The 24339-nt window shown below is 43.3% G+C and overlaps 1 protein-coding gene across 4 annotated transcripts in view; it reads right to left on the bottom strand.

Annotated features, from left to right (window-relative positions):
• The window catches only part of PARG (poly(ADP-ribose) glycohydrolase), a 246362-nt gene that overhangs the window by 110089 nt on the left and 111934 nt on the right, over positions 1–24339 (bottom strand). The window lies entirely within an intron of this gene.

Raw genomic sequence — 24339 nt, 5'->3', positions numbered from 1 at the left:
CGTCTACAAACTATGGTATAGATACTGCAATTTACGACATGTGTTTGCTATACAGCGCTGCGCTAGTTTAACAGACAATTGCGTGGTCATGCAATACGGTACATAAATGAAATTTATGTCCTTTTTTTTAACACAAATAGAGCATTCTTTTGGTGGTATTTGATCACCTGTGCACGTTTTATTTTTGGTGCTATAACCAGAAATATTTTTTAAAGAAAAACAATATTTTCTCATTTTGGTCATAAAAAAGATCTAAAAAAAACTAAAATTTCATCATAAATTTAGGCCAAAATGTATTCTGCTACATGTTTTTGGTTAAAAAAATCCCAATAAGCGTATATTGATTGCTTTTTGTGAAAGTTATAGCGTCTACAAACTATGGTATAGATCAGGATGGGCAAACTTTTTGACTTGAGGGCCGCAATGGGTTCATATATTGGACCCGGGGGCCGGACCAAGAGTAGATGAATGATGTGTATGTGTCATCCATAGTAAGTATAGTAATATTCCCCCATAGTAAGCATAGTAATTAATCCCCCATATAGTAATTCATCCCCCATAGTAATTCATCCCCCATATAGTAATTCATTCCCCATATAGTAATTCATCCCTCATATAGTATTTCATCCCCCATAGTACTATCCCCCCCCAAGTAGTAAGCCAAGTCCCCCCTGTGTCAATTCACTTACGTTTGCTCCGCGCGTTCCTCTCGCCGTGTTCCCGCGCCGTTCCGGTCTTCAGGGCGGACTGTGAGAGGAGCCTAGCTCCCCTCCCCTCACGTTCGTCACGCTGCCCCGCCTACACACATCCTGACAGCCACATCCGCGGGCCGGATTAAAAGGTCCACCGGGCCGTATACGGCCCGCGGGCCGTAGTTTGCCCATTGCTGGTATAGATAATGGAATTTACATAGCTTTTACTTTCTGACTGCCCATCACATTTCTTGAGGTGCTAAAATACCAGAATAGTACAAAACACCCTCAAATGACCCCTTTTCGGAAATTAGACACCCTAAGCTATCTGCTGAGAGGCATATTGAGTCCATGGAAGATTTATTTTTTTTCCACAAGTTTCTGGAAAATGACAAAAACTTTTTTTTTTTTTTTTTACACGAAGTTGTCATTTAAATGATTTATTTCTCGCACAACCCATGGTTATATGTGGAATTACACCCCAAAATACATTCTGCTTCTTCTACTGAGTATGGGGATACCACATGTGAGACTTTTTGGGAGCCTAGCCACATACAGGAGCCTGAAATCCAATGACCACTTTGAAAGCCTGAAGGTGCATAACTTCCTCATTACACTTCCTCACTACGGATCACAGTTTCAAAGGCCCTGACATGCCAGAATAGCCCCACCCCCCCCCCAAATGACCCCTTTCTGGAAAGTAGACACCCCAAGGAATTTAAAAAGAAGCATGGTGAGTATTTTGCAGATCTCATTTTTTTCTCACAAGGTTTTGAAATATAAAAAAAATAGAAAAAATAGGTTTTTGTTTTTTTTCTTCATTTTCCAAAAATTTGTGGCAACAAATGAGATCTGCAAAATACTTACTGTGCTTTTTATCAAATTTCTGGGGGCGTCTACTTTCCAAAAAGGGTTATTTGGGGGGGGTTAGGTGCTATCCTGGCATTTCATGGCCTCCAAAACTGTGATAGGTAGTCTGGAAGTGTAATGAGGAAATAAAGCCCTTTAAAAGCCTGAAGGTGCTTATTGGATTTTTGGGTCCTGTACTTGGCTAGACTGCCAAAACGTCTCTCACATGTGGTACCCCCATACTCAGGAGAAGTAGCAAAATGTATTTTGGGGAGTAATTCCACATATAACCATGGCATGTGTGAGCAGTAAATCATTTAAGTGACAATTTTGTGTAAAAAAAAAAAATATATATTAATTTTTGTCATTTTCCAAAAGCTTGTGGTAAAAAAATAAATTCTTCTATTGATTCAACATTCCTCTCAGCAAATAGTTTGGGGTGACTACTTTCCAAAAAGGGGTCATTTTGGGGGGTGGGGGCGTTTTATGCCCAGCATTAGAAGTTTATGCCACATATCATTCACTCTTCTAACCACCTGAAGACCAAACCTTTTTGTTCACATGAAAAAAATCTGTATTTTTTGCTAGGAAATTCATTTAAACTCCCAAACATTATATATTTTTTGAAAGCAGACACCCTAGTGAATAAAATGGTGGGTACTACAATTTTTTATGGCACATAGTACTCGCGCAGCGATTTTTCAAAAGCAATTTAAAAAAGAAAATACACTTTTTTTACTTTTAATGCACAAAAACACAATATATTGGCCAATTGTTTGGTAAAATATAAAAGATAATGGTATGCCGAGTAAAAAGATACCAAACATGACATGCTTTAAAACTGCGCATGCCCCGTTCAATGGCAACAAACTGCAAACATTTTTAATATCCATAGGCAGCGCTTTAAAAGCCACCATTTTAGATTTACAGAGGAGGTCTAGTGTTAGAATTACTGCCCTTGATCTGACGTTCACGGCAATACCTCACAAGCATGGTGCAACCGCTGTTTACATAACGGCACAGTGTCAAGGCTTGTGCACACAGGTGTGCACGCATGGGAGGGGCAATTTTTTTTTTTTTTTATTATTATTATTTTTACATTGTACCTTTCATTTTTTTTTTATCACTTTTAATGCTATAACAGGGAATGCAAATAACCCCTATAACTTCAATGGGCATTGTCATATATTCTTTTTTGAGAAATCTGGGGTCTATCAGACTCTAGATATCTCCTCTGCCCTTACATTATCTAATCAAACCAAAATCGGTGTGATCAGATGCTTTCCCAATTTACAAATGGCGCTGTTTATATTCTGCGAAACTGAAGTGATGAAATGCTTATAGCTTCCGAATTCTTAGACTATAGAGATGATTGGCACCATTCTGGTTTCCAATCAGCTCTATGGTCAGCTGGCAGAAACACCGGCTGCATTCTTAGGTTCCCCTGATGGCATGGGACTGCCCGAGAAGGCCGTGGAAGGCAGCGGGGGAGGGGGGACATCATCTCCCACTGCTTGTAAAAGCAATCTTGCAGTTAATTAGCCACTAGGATTGCTTTTACATGAAAGCCAATCACCGGCTGAAAAAAACGATAACAGGATGATGCCTGCAGCTGTAGGCATCATCCTGGTATAACCATTCAAATCCAGTGATGTACCAGTACGTCGCTGGTCCTTGTTGGGTATATATGCTATGTTTTTTTTTTTTTGTATGCAGCCAGTGGACTGAATGAAAAAATGAGAAATCTCTGCCAGAAAAAGGTGTGTGGTATGCCCACCATTAGAATATACCGCCCTGCATCCACCCACTTCTAATGGTGGGCACACATTAGGTCACACTTTGCCATAAGCGCCAGTTCCAAGATTGAAAAAATGTCTAAATAGTGGCACGCTTGAATAAAAATTGTCCACGTATAAGTGGTACCCCATATGGAGAAATGATGACACCAGGTCCCAAACTATCTTGCCACTGCTCCCCATATAGTCTGGGCATCCGGGGGGCTCCACGTGACTATCTTTTCCCTTGCAAATCCGAAACTTATAAGTATAGCCTGTTGTCCTCTCACAGGTCTTCTACATCTTGACCCCATATCTGGCACGCTTGCAGGGGAGAAATTGTTTGAATGCAAGGCGGCCAGAAAAATTAATAAGGGACTCATCAATGCAGATGTTTTGCTGGAGAGTATGGACATCTGCAAATTTTAGGTTAAGGTGATTTGCGAGGGGCTGAATTTTGTGGAGCCGGTCAAATTCAGGGTCACTCTGAGGATGGCAAAGTGTATTGTCACTGAAATGCATAAAACACATTATACTCTCATATCTATGCCTGTCCATGGCAGCAGAGAACACGGGCATATGATGAATCGGGTCTGCGGACCAATACAACCGCAATTCTTTTCTTTTAGTAATGCCCATGTTGAGGGTTAGGCCCCAAAAAAATGTAAATTTGAAAACCGTAATGAGTTTCCATGCGAAGTCTGGCAAAGTTTGAATTTGGCTTGGCGGCAATAAATTGTTGTGCATATAAACTGCTTTGATCCACAATCAACGCATACAGATATTCAGTGAAAAACAGCTCCAAAAATCAAGGAGGTATGTGAAAGACCAGGATGTACTAGACCGCTGGTACTCGACAGTTCACCAAAAGGTAGAGCGGCACTAATACTGGCACTCTGCTGCATATGAGAATCATCAAAATTTACTGGCAAGTGCTAACAGAGATCAGGCCTGATTCTGCGAACACTGCGGTTTTGTGTGCAATGTATCAAGTGACAGTAACCTACTGACACTGCACTTGCTGGGGGAGAAGGGGGGTAAGCGTAGGGGCTAAACGCAGGTGTTGGCAGGTGCAGGGGCTGATCCCGCTAACGCTGCGTTTTTGGGGACGCTATACTGATGTGAACGCTGGTATAGTGCTGAGCTGATCAAAGATATTGACCCGTTCAGACACTATACTAGCAATGGAGGTTTATTGTACATGAGCGTGCTCCTGGCAATCAAGGGGTTAAATGTGATGACTGATGTACTGACGGAGCAATCTGACGCTATCTGGGAGGGGCGTGAAAACCACGGGAGCGCGAATCACATATATATACATGTGATTTTGCGTACTCATGCCGCCCTGTAGAAGTATTTCTGCTGTAGGGTGGTCAGGAAGCGGTTACAGAAGAGGTTTGTGTTACGGCGCTGCGTTACTTTAACTGACAATTGTGCGGTCATGCAACACTGCACCCAAATTAAATTTACATCCTTTTTTCCCCACAAATTGAGCTTTCTTTCGGTGGTATTTGATCACCTGTGTGTTTTTAAGTTTTTGCGCTATAAAAAAAAAAGGCTGACAATTTTGAGAAAAAAAAACAATATTTTGGACTTTTTGCTATAAAACATGTCCAGTAAAAAATCTAATTTTGTCACAAATTTTATCCAAAATGCATTCTGCGACATGTCTTTGCTAAAAAAAAAATCCCAATATGTGTAAATTAATTGGTTTACATGAAAGTTATAGCGTTTCCAAATGGCGGGAAAGATACTGAGATTTGTAATTTTTATTTATACTAATAATGGCGGCGATCAGCGACTTATGGCAGGACTGCGGCGGACATTTTGACACTGGGGGGGAACTGACTTGGGGTCACTGACATCCCCAGTGACACCAATACAGTGATCAGTGAAAAAAAAACCCACTGACACTGTACTAATGGCACTGGGGAGGAAGGGGTTAACATTTTTAGGGTTTACTGTGTGAGGGGAGTGTTTTACTAGGGGGCGGGGGTGTGTGCTGGACGGGGGCAGGTTGATCAAGAGAAAGAAACTCTTTTCTCCCTCTTCAGCTTGTCACGAGCTGTCAGGGAACTGACACAGAGCAGGGCTGTGTGTAAACAATGCAGCCCTGCTCTCTCTCAGCGATCACCGCGAATCCCGGGAAACGGCCGGTAATCACCGGCCGTGACCCGGCGGCTGACACCCGCGGGACAGGTAGGGCGGGTGCGTGCCCCCTACCTGTTTTGCAAAACTACATTTTAAAACGTGGTTTTGCCCAGCCGTGCCGCCCTGCCACCATTTTAATGCGGTGGCTGGGCGGCAAGTGGTTAAATTATTTTTCTAGCTTTAGAAACTGCATCTTGGCATTGCATGCGAATATTAAATTATAGGATCTAGCAGTACACACAGATCCTTTCTCCACCATTGAATGCCCCAAACTTACAGTGCTCAGCATAAATGAGTATACCCCAACAGTTTTGTCCAAAAACCTTTACTTTCCTTTCAGAATCAACATTTTCTATGGGACACTATACTACAAAATACTCCCAAAAATGCGGACCATTGATTGCAAAATAAGATTGTTAATTTGCACACATAAAGAAGTATTTTTCCTAACAAACTCATTCAAAAATGAATATACCCCAATGAAAGTCTGAGGAGCAAAGCTAACAAATTTATACAACAAATTCCTAATTAACAAGAATTCAACTGAGTCTAACTATTCATTAAACAGGTGTCCAGCAGACAGTTTATTATAAAAGGGCCTTCCTTTACAAAACAAAACCCCTTCCAATTTCATGCAGTCAACAATGGCACCACATGGAAGAGAAATGTCAATGCTTGAGAAAGAAAATAAATTTCTTTACACAAGAAAGGTGAAGGCTACAAGAAGATCAGAAAAGCTTTACTTAGCAGTCAGAATACTGTAGCAAAATTGATACAAAAATTTAACAAAAAAGGAACTGGAACCATCTCACAGAGACGTCCAGGCCATCCACGGAAGATCACAACTCGACAGGAGCGTCTTCTGATGAGAAAGGTTGAAGAAACTTGCCATGAAAGTTCACTGCAGTTAGTTAAATAAGTAGAAAGACAAACTGGGGCGATTGTTTCCCATGACACTACTGTGGGGAAACAAACTTAATCTGATCAAGAGGGAGGTCACGTACCTACGGAGAGAGCTAGGCGGGGTGTACATGGTCCACCCAGTAGTGTTCTACACTACCATTTTCATCAAAAACAACTTGCAGTCCATCTTTATGGACGAGCCCACTCTGTGGAAACGTTCGTGCAAGGACTGGCTACTGCTGTTCTTGGATGAATGGGAAGGGGGAGGCAGGCCTGGTGACCTGAGAAGAGCACATCGCTGCCTCCCATCCTACGTCCCACAGGCTTCAAAGGTACTGAGGCGGTGGCGCATAACTGCCCTGGAGGTAGGGTCCACTGGTCGGCGCGAGCTATACCAGAGGATCATGTCATCGGACATTTTAAAGCCGCTGGCCTTGAGAGACTGCCCGGACAGCGTCCTCAGGGAGGGGCTAGCTCTCCTGAATTCTCCAAGAATTCCGCAGAAGTTTTGGGATCTCGCATGGAGGTCTTTCCATGGAAGACTTTACGTCCGTGCGAACCTAAAATACAGAAACCTAGAGGACAGAGGCTGTCCTTGACCGGAATGTGGGGGGGGCACTGGAGACCATGGACCATTTTTTGGTCCAGTGCCCTTTCAATGCGGAGGTTCACAGGGGAGTAGGGGATGCCATTGGCTATCCCCGCTTCTCCTCTCTGTCTCTTCCCGAGTGGGTGTACGGCAACTTCAGAGTGAGGGAAGGGTTTGAGTTGCCTACACTTTATTTAGTTAGTATAGTCACGCTTTTCTTCACTTGGCACGCACGCTGTCTTCTGTCCACTAGGGACAAAATCCTGCCTGTCCAGGAGGTGGTGAGAGACACTTTCGGGGAGCTGCTTAAGGTGCTTAATCTAGAAAGGAGCAGGGTTGGGCCAGAAAGGAGTGCCCATTTATGGAGGGGTTTCCACTTCCAGCCTCCTTAAAGGCACCAACGCTGCCCCTTGTAGGGCTTGCTTGCTTTGCACTGCTTTGCTTTCTGTACTCTGCTTGCTCTGCTTGGCCATCTATCCTTCCACTCTCTAGATTTTGCACTCTCTATTTTTGAAATGGGGCTGCAGATATCTAAAGGCTTACATGCTCTGCCTTGGCCTAGGTAGATAAGTAGTTTGTCAAGAACTAAGCATTTGTAAATACACAGCAGCCTTGTCCCGATAAAGCCGGGCCCTGTAAAAACGCCCGTTTATGTGGTCTGACTCTGTGTATAGTTCCTAAGTCGCTTTATTTCATCCCATTATAAGTCATTTGTTTAATAACAATAAGGGCTGTAAAAACGCCCAAAGTACATTGTGGGTAGTTGTAAAGAAAAGAAAAAAAAAATTTTTGAAAAGCACATTTGACCTCTTTTGTATATAACTACTAATAATGACATGATTTGTAAATATAAATTGATATATACTATATGAAAGTAGCAGTTTTAAAATAAAAATATTTCCAGCTCCCCTAAATGCCTTTCTTCCTGGCAGAAGTGTTTTGGCATTTAAACACGTCTACACGCATTTAGCTGCATCAGTCACTTGGGAATTAATTCATTTCATTGGCCAAAATAATAGTTTATTCTGGTCTTCAAAATGAACGCTCAAGTGATTAATGCGTCTAATCAGGGTGGATAAAAATCAATGATTTTTTAAAAAAAAAAAAAAAAAAAAAAAAAAAAAAAAAAAAAAAATCAGATTTTTTTTATTTAAATCGGATTTTTTAAAATAAAATGCTTTTTGAGGATAATTATATTTCCATACAAAGGTTATTCCATCATGAAATAAAGATTTGTTTTTTAATTATGTAGAATAAGGCTGTATATGTTTAATTTTTTTGGTAAATAAATTCCATTAATCCAGTCACAATGTCATGCTCTTCCAGAGGTTTTTGTAAGATTATTGGGCAGTTTCTATGCCTACAAGATATTATCATAGATGCTTGGTTTACTTTTGCAGTTCTCAAAACTGAATTTGACTCAGCGGAGATCACATACCTCTTCTTCACAGTAAAAATGTTATAACATGAACAGAGTTAAGAAAAAGACCTTAATCCTAACTTCTACAAACCTATGAATACAGAATCAACCCCTTCAGTGCTAAGTTTCAAGAAGTTCAGTGAATAGAATAGAAACAATATTTTCCTGATTGTTTGAAGTGGAATAGATCTGCACAAGAAGAAAGTGAAACAAAGTGTGAGGAGGAAGAGGCTGACAGTCTAAGTTTCTTAAAATATATATATTTTGTTTAGCCAAATTAGTTAACAAACATGGATGTTTGTTTAAGCAAATAACATATGCTGTAATGATATTGTTTCAGTTGAATAAATCTATTTAAATTGTTATTAAGGTAATGATTATTTTTCTCTTTCCTAAGTACAACAGAAAAGTTGTCCAAATATGAATGATTAACCTATTAAACTGGGGACAAAAAAACGAATATGAAAAGTTGTTATTCTAAAAATCTTCATCTACTTGCATATTAAAGTTATACCAGCAAGAATTAGTCTTTATGTAGAAAACTATGATTTAAATCAAGCCTTACTGACTAGTGATTTAAATCGTGATTTAAATCATGATTTAAATCAGTTTGATTTAAATCAAATCCACCCTGCGTCTAATACTGGCATGCATTTAGGTGCATATGTGTCAGGCAGTTTTTCTGCCAAAACGCTGCCGCTGGACATGAAGACAGTGGTTTTTTTATTCTGCCTCTAAACCCCTTATTGCCCATGTGTGCATGGATGGAAAGGGGTTGATTTACTAAAACTTTAAAGTGCAAAATCTAGTGCAGCTCTGCTAAGAAACCAATCAGCTTGCAGGTTTTTTGTCAAAGCTTAATTAAACAAGCTGAACCAAGAAGCCGACTGGCTACCATGCACAGCTGCACTAGATTTGGCACTCTCCAGTTTCAGCACATCAACCCCATAATGCATCAACATGGAGGGGGGATTTAGAAGCAGGAAAAAAAAAAAAAAAAAAAAGAAAAGAAGAAAAGAACAGCCCCTAAAAAAGCAGCAATTTTAACGCTTAGTGTACATGAGGCCTAAAAATGTTAAAAAGTAAGGGTCCCAACACTGAACCTTGGAGTATACCACTAATAACCAGGAGTGTCAAACTGATTCATACTCTGAATGGTCTAAGGCCACGGTGTCAAACTGGCGGCATTCCAGCTGTTGTGAAACTACAAGTCTCATCATGCTTTTGCCTTTGGGAGTCATGCTTGTAACTGTTAATCTTGCAATGCCTCATGGAACTTGTAGTTTGGCAACAGCTGGAGGGCCACCAGTTTGACACCGTGGCCTTAGACCATTCAGAGTATGAATCATTAGTCACTACTCTCTTTTAGCCAATTTTCTATTCATTCACAAACTGGATACTCTAAGCCTGTAGACTTTATTCTAGCACATTAACCGTGTGAGGAACTGTGTCAATTACATTTGCAAAACCCAAGTGTACTGTATCCACAGCCAACACTTTGTCTAAGTGTTTAGGCCAGCCACACATGGATCAAATTTAGGCTGGTCCAGCAGGGAATGGCCAAATTGCAATCCATGTATGGGGCACAGGTTGTACAGAAGTATATCTGCCAACAGACTTCTGTACAACCAACCTGTAGGGTATTTCCTGGATATTGCCAGCAGCGAAAAAGTCTCACCACTGTCAGAATACAATATCTCAGCAGAAGTGGTTCCTTCATCACCTCTAATTTGTGGATGGGTATGACAGACCGAACAGCGACAGGGGCTTTTGGAGGGGACCATGACTGATTATGGCCCATAGAGGAGATCAGGGATTTTGTCTGCTTCTCCTGGTTAGAGCATGGAGGAGAGCTGGGTCCTGAAACCCTTTGACTGTCCCTTTGTGTCTACTAGGATTGTGCAGCCAGGAAGTCCCCAGAACAGTGGTGCATCTGTGAGAACATTGTGTCGGACATATTGTACACATACACCTTCACGAGCCAGGGATATAGAACTCTTCTTGGGCATATTCCTCATCTTGCCCCGGCTGGTCCTCCAGAGCTGCGTAATACAGCATTTGCTCATTTTGCCCCATCTACTACCAACTTTATACTATTTCCGCCAAAGAAGTGCCACTTGGTAACCTAGATCTGAGCTGATCTGAGGTGGGACATTTAAAAGCGAGTGGGGCGTGGCTTGGCGCATGCCAAAGATGGCTGCTTGAACTGCATCGAAGGGTCTATAATAATCTAAGCCTCACCATGGTGAAATCAGGGAGGAGTGCGTTCACATCCCGCACACCTCGGGATTTGAGCACTCAGCTTAGTGGGAATATACCTGCGCTATTCTGGACCAGACATGCTGTGAGCCCAAAGACCTCTTGGACCCCCCCGCCATGCTCTTTCGGCAGTGACCCGGGCTATTGAGCAAGAACGGAAGGCAGATCACATTCTTCCACCTCCGCCCCGCTCGCTAGTCTTCTGAAACTACAGACATAAAATATTCTTTTATGACTATATCAGAGCTCCGTTTGGATGTCCAGGCCATGGTGGGAAGGCTTAGCTCTGGGGAGAAGATGGCGGCGGTGCATGCGGAGGCAATCAGGCAAACGCAACGCTCCTCAGACCACCATTTGTCCCATCTAATGGAAATGTATGGGCACCTTGAAGACCTTGATAACTGAGGCTGCCATCACAACATAAGGGTCAGAGGCATACACGAATCTATTAAATAGCTGGCACTGGACCTGGCTGTAGATACCATTTCTTATGAACTCCTTGAATGCCCAAGCTGACTCCCCTATCGAAACAGAACAAGTACATAGGGCTTTACGGCCTGGAGCACGAGACACTAACCCACCAAGGGACATATGTTGCCTGGTTAACTTTCCTTTAAAGGAAGCAATTCTACGGAGAGCCTGGGACCATATGCTGTTTATTGGCCTTGAAATTAAACTATTTCAGGATCTGTCACCAATAATCTTGCAACAAGCCAGGCCCTCCGGCCCCTACTGGAAGTACTGAGAACACATGGCATCATATATCGCTGGCGCTTCCCATTCTGTCTTGTTGCCACTCAACGGGCTTGCTCAATCTCGCTCCGCACACCTGATTATCTTTAGGCCTTTTGCGATGCCCTGGAAATCTCTAGGTGGAGCCTCCGGATTGGTATATCTCCTTTTCAGTGCTGATCCTTTAATTGAGGTGACCAACAACTGCACCCAACCTGGAAACCTCCCTGCCTCGCCACAGAGACAGGTCAGAGCCTTGATCATTTTTGCAGCTTATTTTGGGGGAAGACCTTTTTCCATGAACGCAACTCCACAGATGGGATAAGTCCTTCCTGACCAAGCAGGACCCTATAAGATGATTGTGTTTCATCGTGTTGACAACCCACCCACATCCATATGCCTTCTCTAAGAAGCATACAAAGGTTTCCTGATTAGTTACGCACTCTACTCTCCCAGCCTATTTGTCTTTGAAAGGGACTCCTATGATGTAAGCAGTTGTATCAGCCCTTTGGTGTCTCTCATTCTGGGAGATTTGAACTCTTGAGGATTTCCTTTTCTATGATACTTGCTATAACACCTCTATAAGAAGCCAGGACTCAAGATACTTTCTTCCCGTTGCTCATCTTGGAAATGCTACCTGGTAACTTCAATATATCCTGTACTGAAGCTGACTACTATCTAGCCCAGCAATGGGCAAACTACGGCCCGGCGGACCTTTTAATCCGGCCCGCGGAGCGTGATACATTGGCTGTCAGGATGTGTGTAGGCGGGGCAGCGTGACGAACGTGAGGGGAGCTAGGCTCCTCTCACAGTCTGCCCTGAAGACCGGAACGGCGCGGGATACATTGGCTGTCAGGGTGTGTGTAGGAGGGGCAGCGTGATGAACGTGAGGGGAGCTAGGCTCCTCTCACAGTCCGCCCTGAAGACCGGAACGGCGCGGGAACACGGCGAGAGGAACGCGCGGAGCAAAGGTAAGTGAACTGACACAGGGGGGACTTGGCTTACTACTTGGGGAGGAATAGTACTATGGGGGATGAATTAATATGGGGAATGAATTACTATAGGGGGGATGAATTACTATATGGGGGATGAATTACTATATGGGGGATTAATTACTATGCTTACTATGGGGGAATATTACTATACTTACTATGGATGACACATACACATAGTTCATCTACTCTTGGTCCGGCCCCCGGGTCCAATATATGAACCCATTGCGGCCCTCAAGTCAAAAAGTTTGCCCACCCCTGACCTAGCCCAATGGGGGTTGATCCCTGGCACTTTAAAATTGGGCTTTCCTAAGCAAGTTATGCTGAATTAACATTTACTACATATACCTGAAATGTGTTAGTCTTTCATGCCTTACCATATGATTGGGTCTTCAGGCCCTTAAGGATAATTTATTTCTATGCATTTGAGCGTTAAGCCTCATCCTCTACTGTAACTTTAACACCTGGGTTTAATTTGAGCACTTAATCTGTTAACCTCAGTAAACTTTTAGTACCCAGGACAGGGACATTTTACCATTCACCTAAGCTGGATACTAAAGCTTGAAAGTACAGCTCCTAATCTGAAAACAGTTATGTTGATGTTACTCATATAATTATAGACCACACTGCATCAAGATCTTAGTTTTTAACATCTTGGGTGAAGCTGGTAGAATTAGGCTACGTTCACACTAGCCTTGTGTGTTTTTACCGCTTCCCTAACGCCTCTGCCAATTCTGCACATTACAGCACATGGTGCTGTTCTAACGGGAGCGTTTGCGTCGCGACAAAACGGACGCCTCTGGACGAGTCAGGAGGCTTTGAAGCCTCCTATTCTCGTCTATGGTGCCGCTCCGCAAACGCCCAGCCGGCGTTTGCGGTGCGGTTGCGGGGCGTTTGCGGAGCGGTAACACCACTCAAACTGCATTATAGGCGTTTGTGGGGCGTTATTAACGCTCGGCAAACGCCTAGCAACCGCCGCTAAACCGCGCATGCGGCGTTTGCGGAGCGTTTGCCAAGCGTTAATAACGCTCCGCAAACGCCGGACCAACGCTTGCCAAACGCTATAGGGGCGTTTGGCAAGCGTTGGCAAAAGAGCCTAGTGTGAACGAGCCCTTAGAGTATTCTTTTTTTTGCAATTTGAGCAGGATCTTCAGCTGATGAGGGAGGTGTAGCCCTAATACTCCCTATACTTAACTTACCCTTCACCTCTCAAAAAGGTCAGAAGGGACAACTATCTCTTGCAAAAGCTGTACATAGCTCCCGCAGGTTTACGTGCTTCTCCCCGGCACTATTTTCAAAAAATAGTATCCAAACTTCTTTCCTGTAAATACACCCTGTTCCAGATTATTATGAAAATTCTATTTAAGTGTCACAAAGATTAAATATTTTGTTTTTCAGTTTAACTCATGGATGGCATTGTGTCTCAGGGCTCTTTTGATCACTGAAAACAATCTCGGACACCTGTGATAATTAGATTGGCAGGTGAGCCCAATTTAAGGAAAAATTACTAAAGGAGGGTGTTCCACATTATTAAGCAGAGCACCATTTTAAAGCAATATGGGGAAGAAAAACGATCTCTCTGCTGCCGAAAAGAGTGAAATAGTTTAATGCCTTGGACGAGGTATGAAAACATTAGATATTTCACGAAAACTTAAGCATGATCATCGCACTATTAAGAGATTTGTGGTTGATTCAGAGCACAGACGGGTTCGTGCAGATAAAGGCACACTGAGGAAGATTTCTGCCAGATCCATGCATCGGATCAAGAGAGCAGCTACTAAAATACCATTACATAGCAGCAAACCGATATTTGAAGCTGCTGGTGCCTCTGGAGTCCCACAGACATCAAGGTGTAGAGTCCTCCAGAGTCTTGCAACTGTGCATAAACCTTCTATTCGGCCACCACTAACCAATGCTCACAAGCAGAAACGGCTGCATTGGGCAGAAAAATACATGAAGACTAATTTTCAAACAGTCCTGTTCACTGATGAGTGCTGTGCAAACCTGGATGGTCCAGATGGATGCAGTAGTGGATGGCTGGTGGACGGCCACCCTGTTTTAACAAGTCTGCGACATCAGCAAGGCGCTGGTGGAGTCATGTTTTGGGCCGGAATCATGGGAACAGAGCTGGTCGGCCCCTTTAGGGTCCCCGAAGGAGTAAAGATGACCTCTGCAAAGTATGTGGCGTTTATGACTGACCACTTTCTTCCCTGGTACAGAAGGAAGAACTATGCTTTCCGTAATAAAATCATCTTCATGCATGACACCATCTCATGCTGCAAAGAATACCTCTGCATCTAATAGCTGCTATGGGGATAAAAGGAGAGAAAGTCATGGTGTGGCCTCCATCCTCCCCTGACCTCAATCCTATTGAGAAGCTTTGGAGCATCCTCAAGCAAAAGATCTATGAGGGTGGGAGGAAGTTTACATCCAAACAGCAGCTCTGGGAGGCTATTCTGACATCTTGCAAACAAATTCAAGCAGAAACTGTCCAAAAACTCACAAGTTCAATGAATGCAAGACTTGTGAAGCTGCTATCAAATAAGGGGTCCTATGTTAAAATGTAACGTGACCTGTTAAAATGGTTAAAAAGTTAAAATGTTGTTAAAAGTTTGATTGAAATCGCTTTTGATTTCAGTAAATATGCTGCCAACACAACAAATGACAATTTTCAGTTCTTTACAACCTATAAAGTGTTTTGAAACTTACTGTGCGTAATAATTTGGAACAGTGCATTGTAAGTTTATGTTTAAAAAAAATACTGTTATCATTAGGAGGTTTGTTCAATAAAATTTGAATTGTACTCTTATTGTACTGTTATTTACAGCAATTATTTAGGTAAATGAGAAAAATATAATTTGCATAATTTGGAACAGGGTGTAATTTGTAGACTTCTTCTCTGCAGAACCCCTTTTATCTTTGGTACTCACAGCTCACTCCCATACTGCAGTCTCAGTGAGATCTTGCTGACTCTTCCGGTAACTTTTCTAATTTCTAAAAGGTGGACTAGAACATCTATTTCCGCCTCCAGATTTTCAACATCTTATTACTAGAGTCTTCGCTTACACCAATGACCTTTTTCTTACCGCTTTCCTCCTCCCCTCCCTTTTTATTTATTAACATTTTTTTTTTTCAATTTCTATCCCCCCTTCCCCCCTTTTTTTTTCCTCTCTCCCCTTCCCTTCCTCTCTTCTACTGACCGGGATCCAACCTGTATATTACTCTCTTGATTCCACCTAGCTAGAAACTACCATGCCTCTAAAGAACCAATTTCCTTCTGCCTTGCAACTGAAATTGGTCTCCTTGAACGCTAATGGCCTTAACATACCAGAGAAGAGATCTCAATTTTTGGACCATTTTCTCTTGCAGGAAACTCACTTTAAAACAAATGCCATACCTAAATTAACTAATAAAGCTTTCCCTTTAGCGTATCATGCTATGAATGCTGAAGCTAAAACCAAAAGCAGATCCATTCTATTTTCTAAACATGTCCCCTTTCGACTCCAAGACAAACCGGAAGACCCTTTGGGTTGCAACCTCTTTCTAAGGAATGCAGTGGGAGCCAGGCCAGTCACTATTGTTAACATTTACGCACCTAAAGAAAAACAAGTTCAGTTTTTTTTGTCACATTAGGGAACGCTATTCTTTTGCTTCAGGTATTATACTAGGAGAGATTTCAATTTCTCTTTAGATCCCATCCTGGATTCCGCATCAGGGACATCTGCCTTGCCCTATTGAGTGCTCTGCCAGATCAGGAGACCACTACACAATTTGTCAGACCTGGCACACCCTCCGACCTCTGTAGTCCTTGATGATGACTACACTTCTCTTCACCAAAAGTACTGCAGGCTGGATTACTTTTTCCTCTTCCAAGTAGATTTTTCTTTGCTAAAACAAGCTACAATCAAACCCATGGTTTTTATCTGATCACCACCCGGTCACTGTCACTCTCTCTTTCCCAGAAACTCTCACCAGAACTAAAAAACGTGAAGACTTAATTCTACCCTTTTGAGGGACCCTCTGAATGTTTGGAACCTCTCCTACAGCATACAAGATTTCTTCGCCATAATGATACCCTCGAAACCTTCCCATTTCGGCAATGGGAAGCTCACAAATGTGTTCTGTGTGGAGAATTACGGACACTAGCTGCCCGCTCAAAGAAGCTGTGCCAAGCCACACTAGCAGCTTTGACAAACAAAATTAGACTTCTAGAGCATACTAGAGCACTGGATACGTACCAAGAACTTGTCAGAACTAGAGCGCTTTTACTAGAGGCACTAGATAAGAAAGCAAAACACCGATACATTTTACAGCAAAAGGTGTTCTAGGAACACAGCAATAAGTGTGGTAAAATGCTTACTAGGGTGGTACAGTCAAGGAAATCATCCACAATAGTTCATCATATCAGGGACTCTGATATCGTATGTACTCTCCAGCGCCTCAGGATATGCACAGCCAAAAGGGAAGCCAAGGGTACCAGGACAGCGACAACCAAAAGGAAATGCTTCAGGGGTGCAGCCCTCCTCAGACGGGGAGATCAGCCACTAGATAGAGAAAAAACAGGTGGCATGCACACACCTAGTGCATTATCCAAGGTTTATTGTAGGAGTGAAAGAATAATAAAAACACTCACAGACGAAGCATGTATCTAAAAAGCATAGAAAAATGACAATGGCCACAACGGCAGGCAAGGTATTCTCACTGTCAGTGCGGTCAAATCTGACGCGTTTCGGGGACGGATCACTTTCCTCAGAGCTAATGACCAGCCTCTGATGCAGATGTATGATAATGGAAAGTAGGAGCCTTGCTGTTGATCAACAGCAAGGCTCCTACTTTCCATTCATCATACATCTGCATCAGAGGCTGGTCATCAGCTCTGAGGAAAGGGATCTGTCCCCGAAACGCGTCAGCATTTTGACCACACTGACAGTGAGAACACCTTGCCTGCCGTTGTGGCCTTTCTCATTTTTCTATGCTTTTTAGATACATGCTTCGTCTGTGAGTATGTTTTTATTATACTTTCACTCCTACAATAAACCTTGGATAATGCACTAGGTGTGTGTGCCACCTGTTTTTTCTATATCAGGGACTCTGTCAATAGCTTCATTGGAAGAATGTATATTGTTAAACAGTTCAAACTTTTTTATACTAAGCTATAAAACAACATCAGGAAGAACACACTGACTCCAGACATACCGCCCAAACCTACTGATCCTATTGAAGAATTCTTGTCAAAATATAGTCCTAAGCCACTCTCGAACGCCCAGGCTGAATCTCTCAAGAATCCTTTAAAAGGAGGGGAATTTGAGAAGGTCCTGGAAGAGATGAAACAAGGCAAAAAGCCCAGGGCCTGATGGACTTAATCTACAATACTATTGGACTTTTGCGACCTCGCTTCTTAGTAGTTTTTAATGCTTTACCTACCAACCCTAGCCTGCCATCTGAACTTTTGGAGGCACACATTACTGTGATGCCAAAAGAAGGCAAAGATGAGACATCAGTTTCCAATTATAGACCCATTTCTCTCCACGTAGCTGTTAAAATATATGCCAAAATAGTAGCCAACAGAACACTTACCCTTCTCCCATCCCTCATCACTTTGGACCAGGTCAAGTTTGTTCCTGACAGAGAAGACCGTGACAACACGACCAAGGCCCAGAACCTATATTACTGGCTAGCATCAAAAAACAGCAAGGTTTTTTTCTCTTTGGATACCAAAAAGGCATTTGATTGAGTGGCTAGGGACTATATGGAAGCGGTCCTTCATGCTATTGGGCTCCTACTTCAAATGTGCACTTACATCTGTGCACTTTACCATGAGCCTAGAGCAAGGGTACGAATGAATGGTCACCTATCAAACTCATTTGAACTCAGCAATGGTACGAGGCAAGGGTGCCCCCTTTCCCCTCTTCCATTCCTGTTTTTAGATTATTTTTTTTTTAACAGACTCCACAAAATGCAGATATTAGGGGTGTACAGGTCAAACACCGGGCATACAAACTTGCAGCCTTCGCAGATGACCTACTGCTCTTCCGTAACTGAGCCACACATTACCTAACCTACCCTAAGATCTGGAATGCATTCAAAGTCTATCTAATTTGAAAATAAACTATTCTAAATCCAGTGCTCTTAACATATCGCTATCCACTGAGCAAGTAGCCCTTTGCAAATCTAACTTCCCTTTCTGATGGATGTTGGATGCCATCACCTACTTATACAAATAGCTTCCATAATGTCAGAACTTTATTCCATAAATTTCTTCCCTGCACTAGTCTTTATGCACAGGGATTTACATCAAATGGGCCAACCTGAACATTTCCTGATTTTGGAGGGCAGCCCTTCTCAAAATGGTTGTGCTTCCCAGATTTCTGTATGTTGTGCAAACAACTACTATCCACCTCCCTCCCTCTTTCTTTGCCATATACAGGCGACATTGTTCAAATTTTCTGTGGAGGGATAAGCCTCCATGAATTAAATACTCTCAACTCTCTTTACCAAAAACAAAAGGTGGTATTAGTCTTCCTGATTTTAATCGGTATAATAAAGCTTGTTTACTGACTCGTAGACTGGAATATACATGGAGATTTAAAAAGATGGATTTCTGTAAAACGGGGGTCGGAAACCCATGGGGCAGGTGACAGGTAGACCGCGAACAGGTTCCTCTCCCCTCCTTCCCCCAGCAAGTGGCTAGGAATCAGGATTTTTCTGCCCCCCAGCTACCCTGGTGACCTAAGGCGGCTGCCTAAGCAGCCATATGCTGGGCATCAGCATAAGGCTGCTTAGGTAGCTACTTTAAGGCACCAGGATGGGGGCAGAAAAATACCGATCCCCAGCTACTTGCTGGGAGTTCAGATTTTTAAAATACCTGCCTTCCAACGATCCCCTTTATTGTTCTCCTGGAGCAGCTGAAAGCTAGCATCTCCTCCTTGCCCTCCCACCAGCGTAAAGCTGCTGCAGGAAAAAAAAATCCAGGGGATCGGTTCTAGTAAAAAGCCTCCCCCGCTGCCCCTCCCTCCCTTGTTCTTCCTTTTTTCTGCTGCCTGACCCCCAAGTGCTCCTCTTTCAACAGGGCTCCTAAAGAAATTGTGGAAAAGATAAAAAAGTAAAATTAAAAACTACTGACACCGTCCACTTCCCTAGCGACAGACACCGCCACTGCCCTAGCGACAGACAGCGTCCATTTTAAGGTATGCCAAGTCTGTATTTTTACAGTGACATTTGTTTTATTATATTTTTCAAAATCTTCCTAGCGATTTAGTTAGGCCTTGCTAGTTAATTGTTTTTTCAAAATAGCGCCGAACCCAGAGGATCTTTGATCTCTTTCATGTTGTTCAGGTAGATCTCCACCTCTCAAAAAATTGCCTACCCCTGCTCTAGAACGTGCTCTGGTGTCTTACCCCTTTGGGAACCTACCATGGATCCTACCTTAACACATACCTTTGAAAGTGAATCATCCCCTGATGGGCCCTACTTTAGGTGTCTAAAGAGGTGAGTGTAGGACATACTTCTCCCTATGGCCCCATGACTCCCTTGTGTCATAATCCTGCCTTTCCACTAGGCTTGACACTTAATTTTTTAGCCCATTTGCCACGAAGCGCACGGGTCTGTGGATGCGCAGAACGCCAATGCGCCCGAATCAGCAGGCACTAGGACCTGGGCGCCCGCAACGGCGCACTCGCGATCGCGCGCCTGGCACCAATGACAGTGCAGGGCACGCTACTTAAACCAGCTCTGCACAGACACTAGTTGCCGTATGGTCTACTTATCCTGTTCCTGTGTAACTGCTGATTGATTTGTTGCCGACCCTGCTTGATCCTGACCTTCGCTGACTATCTCCTGCTCTGACCCCTGGCTCGTTTGACTACTCTCCTGGATATCCCCACTGATCTGAACTCCTGTTACTGAACCCGGCGTGTGACCTGACTACTCTTTGTCTGCTGCTTTGTACCGTGCTGCCCCCACAATTACCGACCCGGCCTGTGACTACGCTACACTACCCTGCCATCCATCCGGTACGGATCCGGTCACTGTTGCTCAGGCCTATCCGCCTCTTCACGTCAGGCTCTCTACCAGTATATACCTCTGACGGATCCCTCTACCACAGGCGGGTGTACTCAGGGGCAGCGACCTGGTCACTGTCTGCTCCAAGTCCATCCCCACCATCAGGGGCCCCAGTGAACAAGCAGACTGGGACTTAGACCCCGCGCCCTGGGGAGTCCTGTCCTGTGGGTCGCTAGAGGTACCGCCAGGCAGTATCTGACACCATTTATGGCCATACAAGGATGTTCAAGGCTCCTGCTATTACAAACATGACAAACTTCTCTCTTTGGCACAGATTAATGCTTTTCTTGCTCCACAAACAATGACTCTATGGACATATTCAGATTCAACATTTTCTTATCACCCACTGAGCTTCTGCCCACTGGCTTAGATCCCTCAATTTGATTGAAGCATTGTGTGGCAGAACCCAACCCCAAAAGGCATTTGATATCCAAATTGTACTCATTATTTGGGGAGTGGTCTGCTTTTCCCAGCTCCTCCTGTAGAGCATGGGAACATGACCTAGGACTGTCACTGTCAAAAGACGATTGGGAGTACATCTGCATGAGGATCCATAAAGGTTCCACAAATGTAACCACTCAGGAGTGTAGCTAAAAGATATTCACACGATGGTATCGGACTCCCTAGCGGCTTCACAAATTCTTCTCAGCAATCCCAAAATACAGCATCTCCCAGGAGTATACCCCCCTCACATTTTTGTAACTATCTCTTTTCATGCGACAACACTGAAGAAATGACACTTTGCTACAATGTAAAGCAGTGAGTGTACAGCTTGTATAACAGTGTAAATTTGCTGTTCTCTCAAAATAACTCAACACACAGCCATTAATATCTAAACAGCAGGCAACAGAAGTGAGTACAACCCTAAGTGAAAATGTCCAAATTGTGCCCAATTAGCCATTTTCCCTCCCCGGTGACATGTGACTAGTTAGTGTTACAAGGTCCCAGGTGTGAATGTGGAGCAGGTGTGTTAAATTTGGTGTTATCGCTTTCAATCTCTCATACTGGTCACTGGAAGTTCAACATGGCACCTCATGGCAAAGAACTTTCTGAGGATCTGAAAAAAAGAATTGTTGCTCTACATAAAGATGGCCTAGGCTATAAGAAGATAGCCAAGACCCTGAAGCTGAGCTGCAGCACAGTGTCCAAGACCATACAGCGGTTTAACAGGACAGGTTCCACTCAGAACAGGCCTCGCCATGGTCTACCAAAGAAGTTGTCATCACGTGCTCAGCGTCATATCCAGAGGTTGTCTTTGGGAAATAGACGTATGAGTGCTGCCAGCATTGCTGCAGAGGTTGAAGGGGTGGGGGGTGTAGCAATCATGCACACAGAGATGGATGGGAACCTCCATTTTGGCAAAGGACTGTCCATCTTGTCACAGGGGGATCAGCCTGTCAATGCTCAGACCATACACCGCGCACTATATCAAATTGGTCTGCATGGCTGTTATCCCAGAATAAAGCCTCTTCTAAAGATGATGCACAAGAAAGCCTGCAAACAGTTTGCTGAAGACAAGCAGACTAAGGACATGGATTACTGGAACCATGTCCTGTGGTCTGATGACACCAAGATAAACTTATTTGATTCAGATGGTGTCAAGCGTGTGGTGGCAGCGAGGTGAGGAGTACAAAGACAGGTGTGCCTTGCCTACAGTCAAGCATGGTGGTGGGAGTGTCATGGTCTGGGGCTGCATGAGGGCTGCAGGCACTGGTGAGGTACAGTTCATTGAGGGAACCATGAATGCCAACATGGACTGTGACATATTGAAGCAGAACATTATCCCCTCCCTTCAGAGACTGGGCCGCAGGGCAGTATTTCAAATTTATAACGACCCCAAACACACCTCCAAGATGACCACTGCCTTGCCAAAGAAGCTGACGATAAAGGTGATGGACTGGCCAAGCATGTCTCCAGACCTAAACCCTATTGAGCATCTGTGGGGCATTCTGAAAACGGAAGTTGGAGAAGCGCAAGGTTTCTAACATCCACCAGCTCCATGATGTCTTCATGGAGGAGTGGAAGAGGACTCCAGTGGCAACCTGTGAAGCTCTGGTGAACTGTATGCCCAAGAGGGTTAAGGCAGTGCTGGAAAATAATGGTGGCCACACAAAATATTGACACTTTGGGCCCAATTTGGACATTTTCACTTAGGGGTGTACTCACTTTTGTTGCCAGCGGTTTAGACATTAATGGCTGTGTTGAGTTATTTTGAGAGAACAGCAAATTTACACTGTTACACAAGCTGTACACTCACTACTTTACATTGTAGCAAAGTGTAATTTCTCCAGTGTTGTCACATGAAAAGATATAATCAAATATTTACAAAAAAGGTGAGGGGTGTACTCACTTCCGGGAGATACTGTACCTGTTTGCATTGTGAGCAAGCAGTGGGTACTATGTCATTTGTGTGGTGTTCATGCTCCAGACTGCAACCCTTTTGGAAAACGGTACACGAGGTAACCACTGCAGTGTCAGCTGAAAATCTTGTTTTTTTCCCAGCTCTATATCTTCAACATTATAATTCTGTCACAATCCCTAATTACTATAAATCTTTGGTGATGTTTACAATCAATGCTGAAAGACATTGTGTTCCGTGCCATTTGCGTTCAGCTAGAGTTCCTACTATTAAGGAATGGTTCCAGAGGCTGACTTGGATGGAAGAAATGGAAATTGATAAGTATCTCTCAAGATAACATTTCAAAATTTGCTTCCACTTGGTCTTGCTGTATTCATTTTAAAGACAAACCAGCAATATCACAACCTCTTTAAGTAGTGATCTCACAGTAATAGAGGCGACACACCGAACCCTTTCATGTTTCTGCAAGCTGGTAAATCAAGATACACCTTATCCTTTCAGGTTGAGTGATGTCTGGTTGTTGAATTGAGAGGGTCAGTAGATGTATTTGCTTCCCTTATTTTTTTCTTATCCCCCTCCCTCCATCTTGCCTTTTTTCCTTTCTCTTCACTATTCCCTTTCACACCCCCTCAACCCCTTTTTTTTCCCTCGATTTTATTTCTCTATTTTGCAATATACACTACAGCTCCCTTACAGGCACCTTGCAATTAATCCATTTCGATATGTTGATTAAGAGTAATCAACCCTCTCTCTTTGCGATGGCCCTGGTGCCCTGTCTGCACCATTATATTCTAAATCTCCCTCTGAAACAAATTGCCAAACAACCCAAAAACATTTAGAATAAATACTTTTAAACACTATAGTGAATAATATAACCACTGCTCTTGTGAGTATTTAAATACAAGTCCACAATATATAGACAGAGTCCAAAATCAATTCAGTCACCACTGTGTTCAGGTAAACAGGTGCAAACTTCTAATAGTGAGAAACTGCCTTGTGTCTCCACCTGTGCACAACGGATGCTCACCTCATGGATATGACCCCAGGTTTACCAGTAAGGTCATAGCACACTTTGTTCCCCTTAGGGAATGCGACTGCAGATCTCACGCTTTTTTTTCCTCAATTGCACCACACAGACACCTTTTAGTCTCAGAACATTTCTGAGGATGGAAGGCATCTTTGTATGATGCCACTGAGAAAAAAATTGTTCCCGTCAGGGAATGCGACCACAGATGTCACAATTTTTTTTTCCCCGTGGCATGACACAAAGACACCCTCCTTCCTCAGGTACAAGAAATGTGCTGAGGATAGAAGGAGTCTATGTGTGGTGCCATTGAGGAAAAAAAGTGTGACATCTGGAGTTGCATTCCCTGAGGGAAACAAAGTGTGTAAAGGACTTCCTTGTAAAGCAGGGGTCAAATCCATGAGGTTAGCGGCCATTGTGCATGGTTGGTGGAATCACAAGGTACTTTCTCACTATTAGAAGTTTGTACCTGTCTAAATGAACACAATGGTGACTGCTGGTGATTTTAGACGCTACGGTTATATATTGTGAAC

This window comes from Staurois parvus, unplaced genomic scaffold (genome assembly GCF_062004578.1).
Source record: "Staurois parvus isolate SC_StPar_1 unplaced genomic scaffold, SC_StPar_1.0 ptg000234l, whole genome shotgun sequence".
NCBI lineage: Eukaryota > Metazoa > Chordata > Amphibia > Anura > Ranidae > Staurois > Staurois parvus.
Note: the sequence above shows the minus strand (reverse complement) of the source record. Positions and strands in the feature narration are given on the sequence as shown.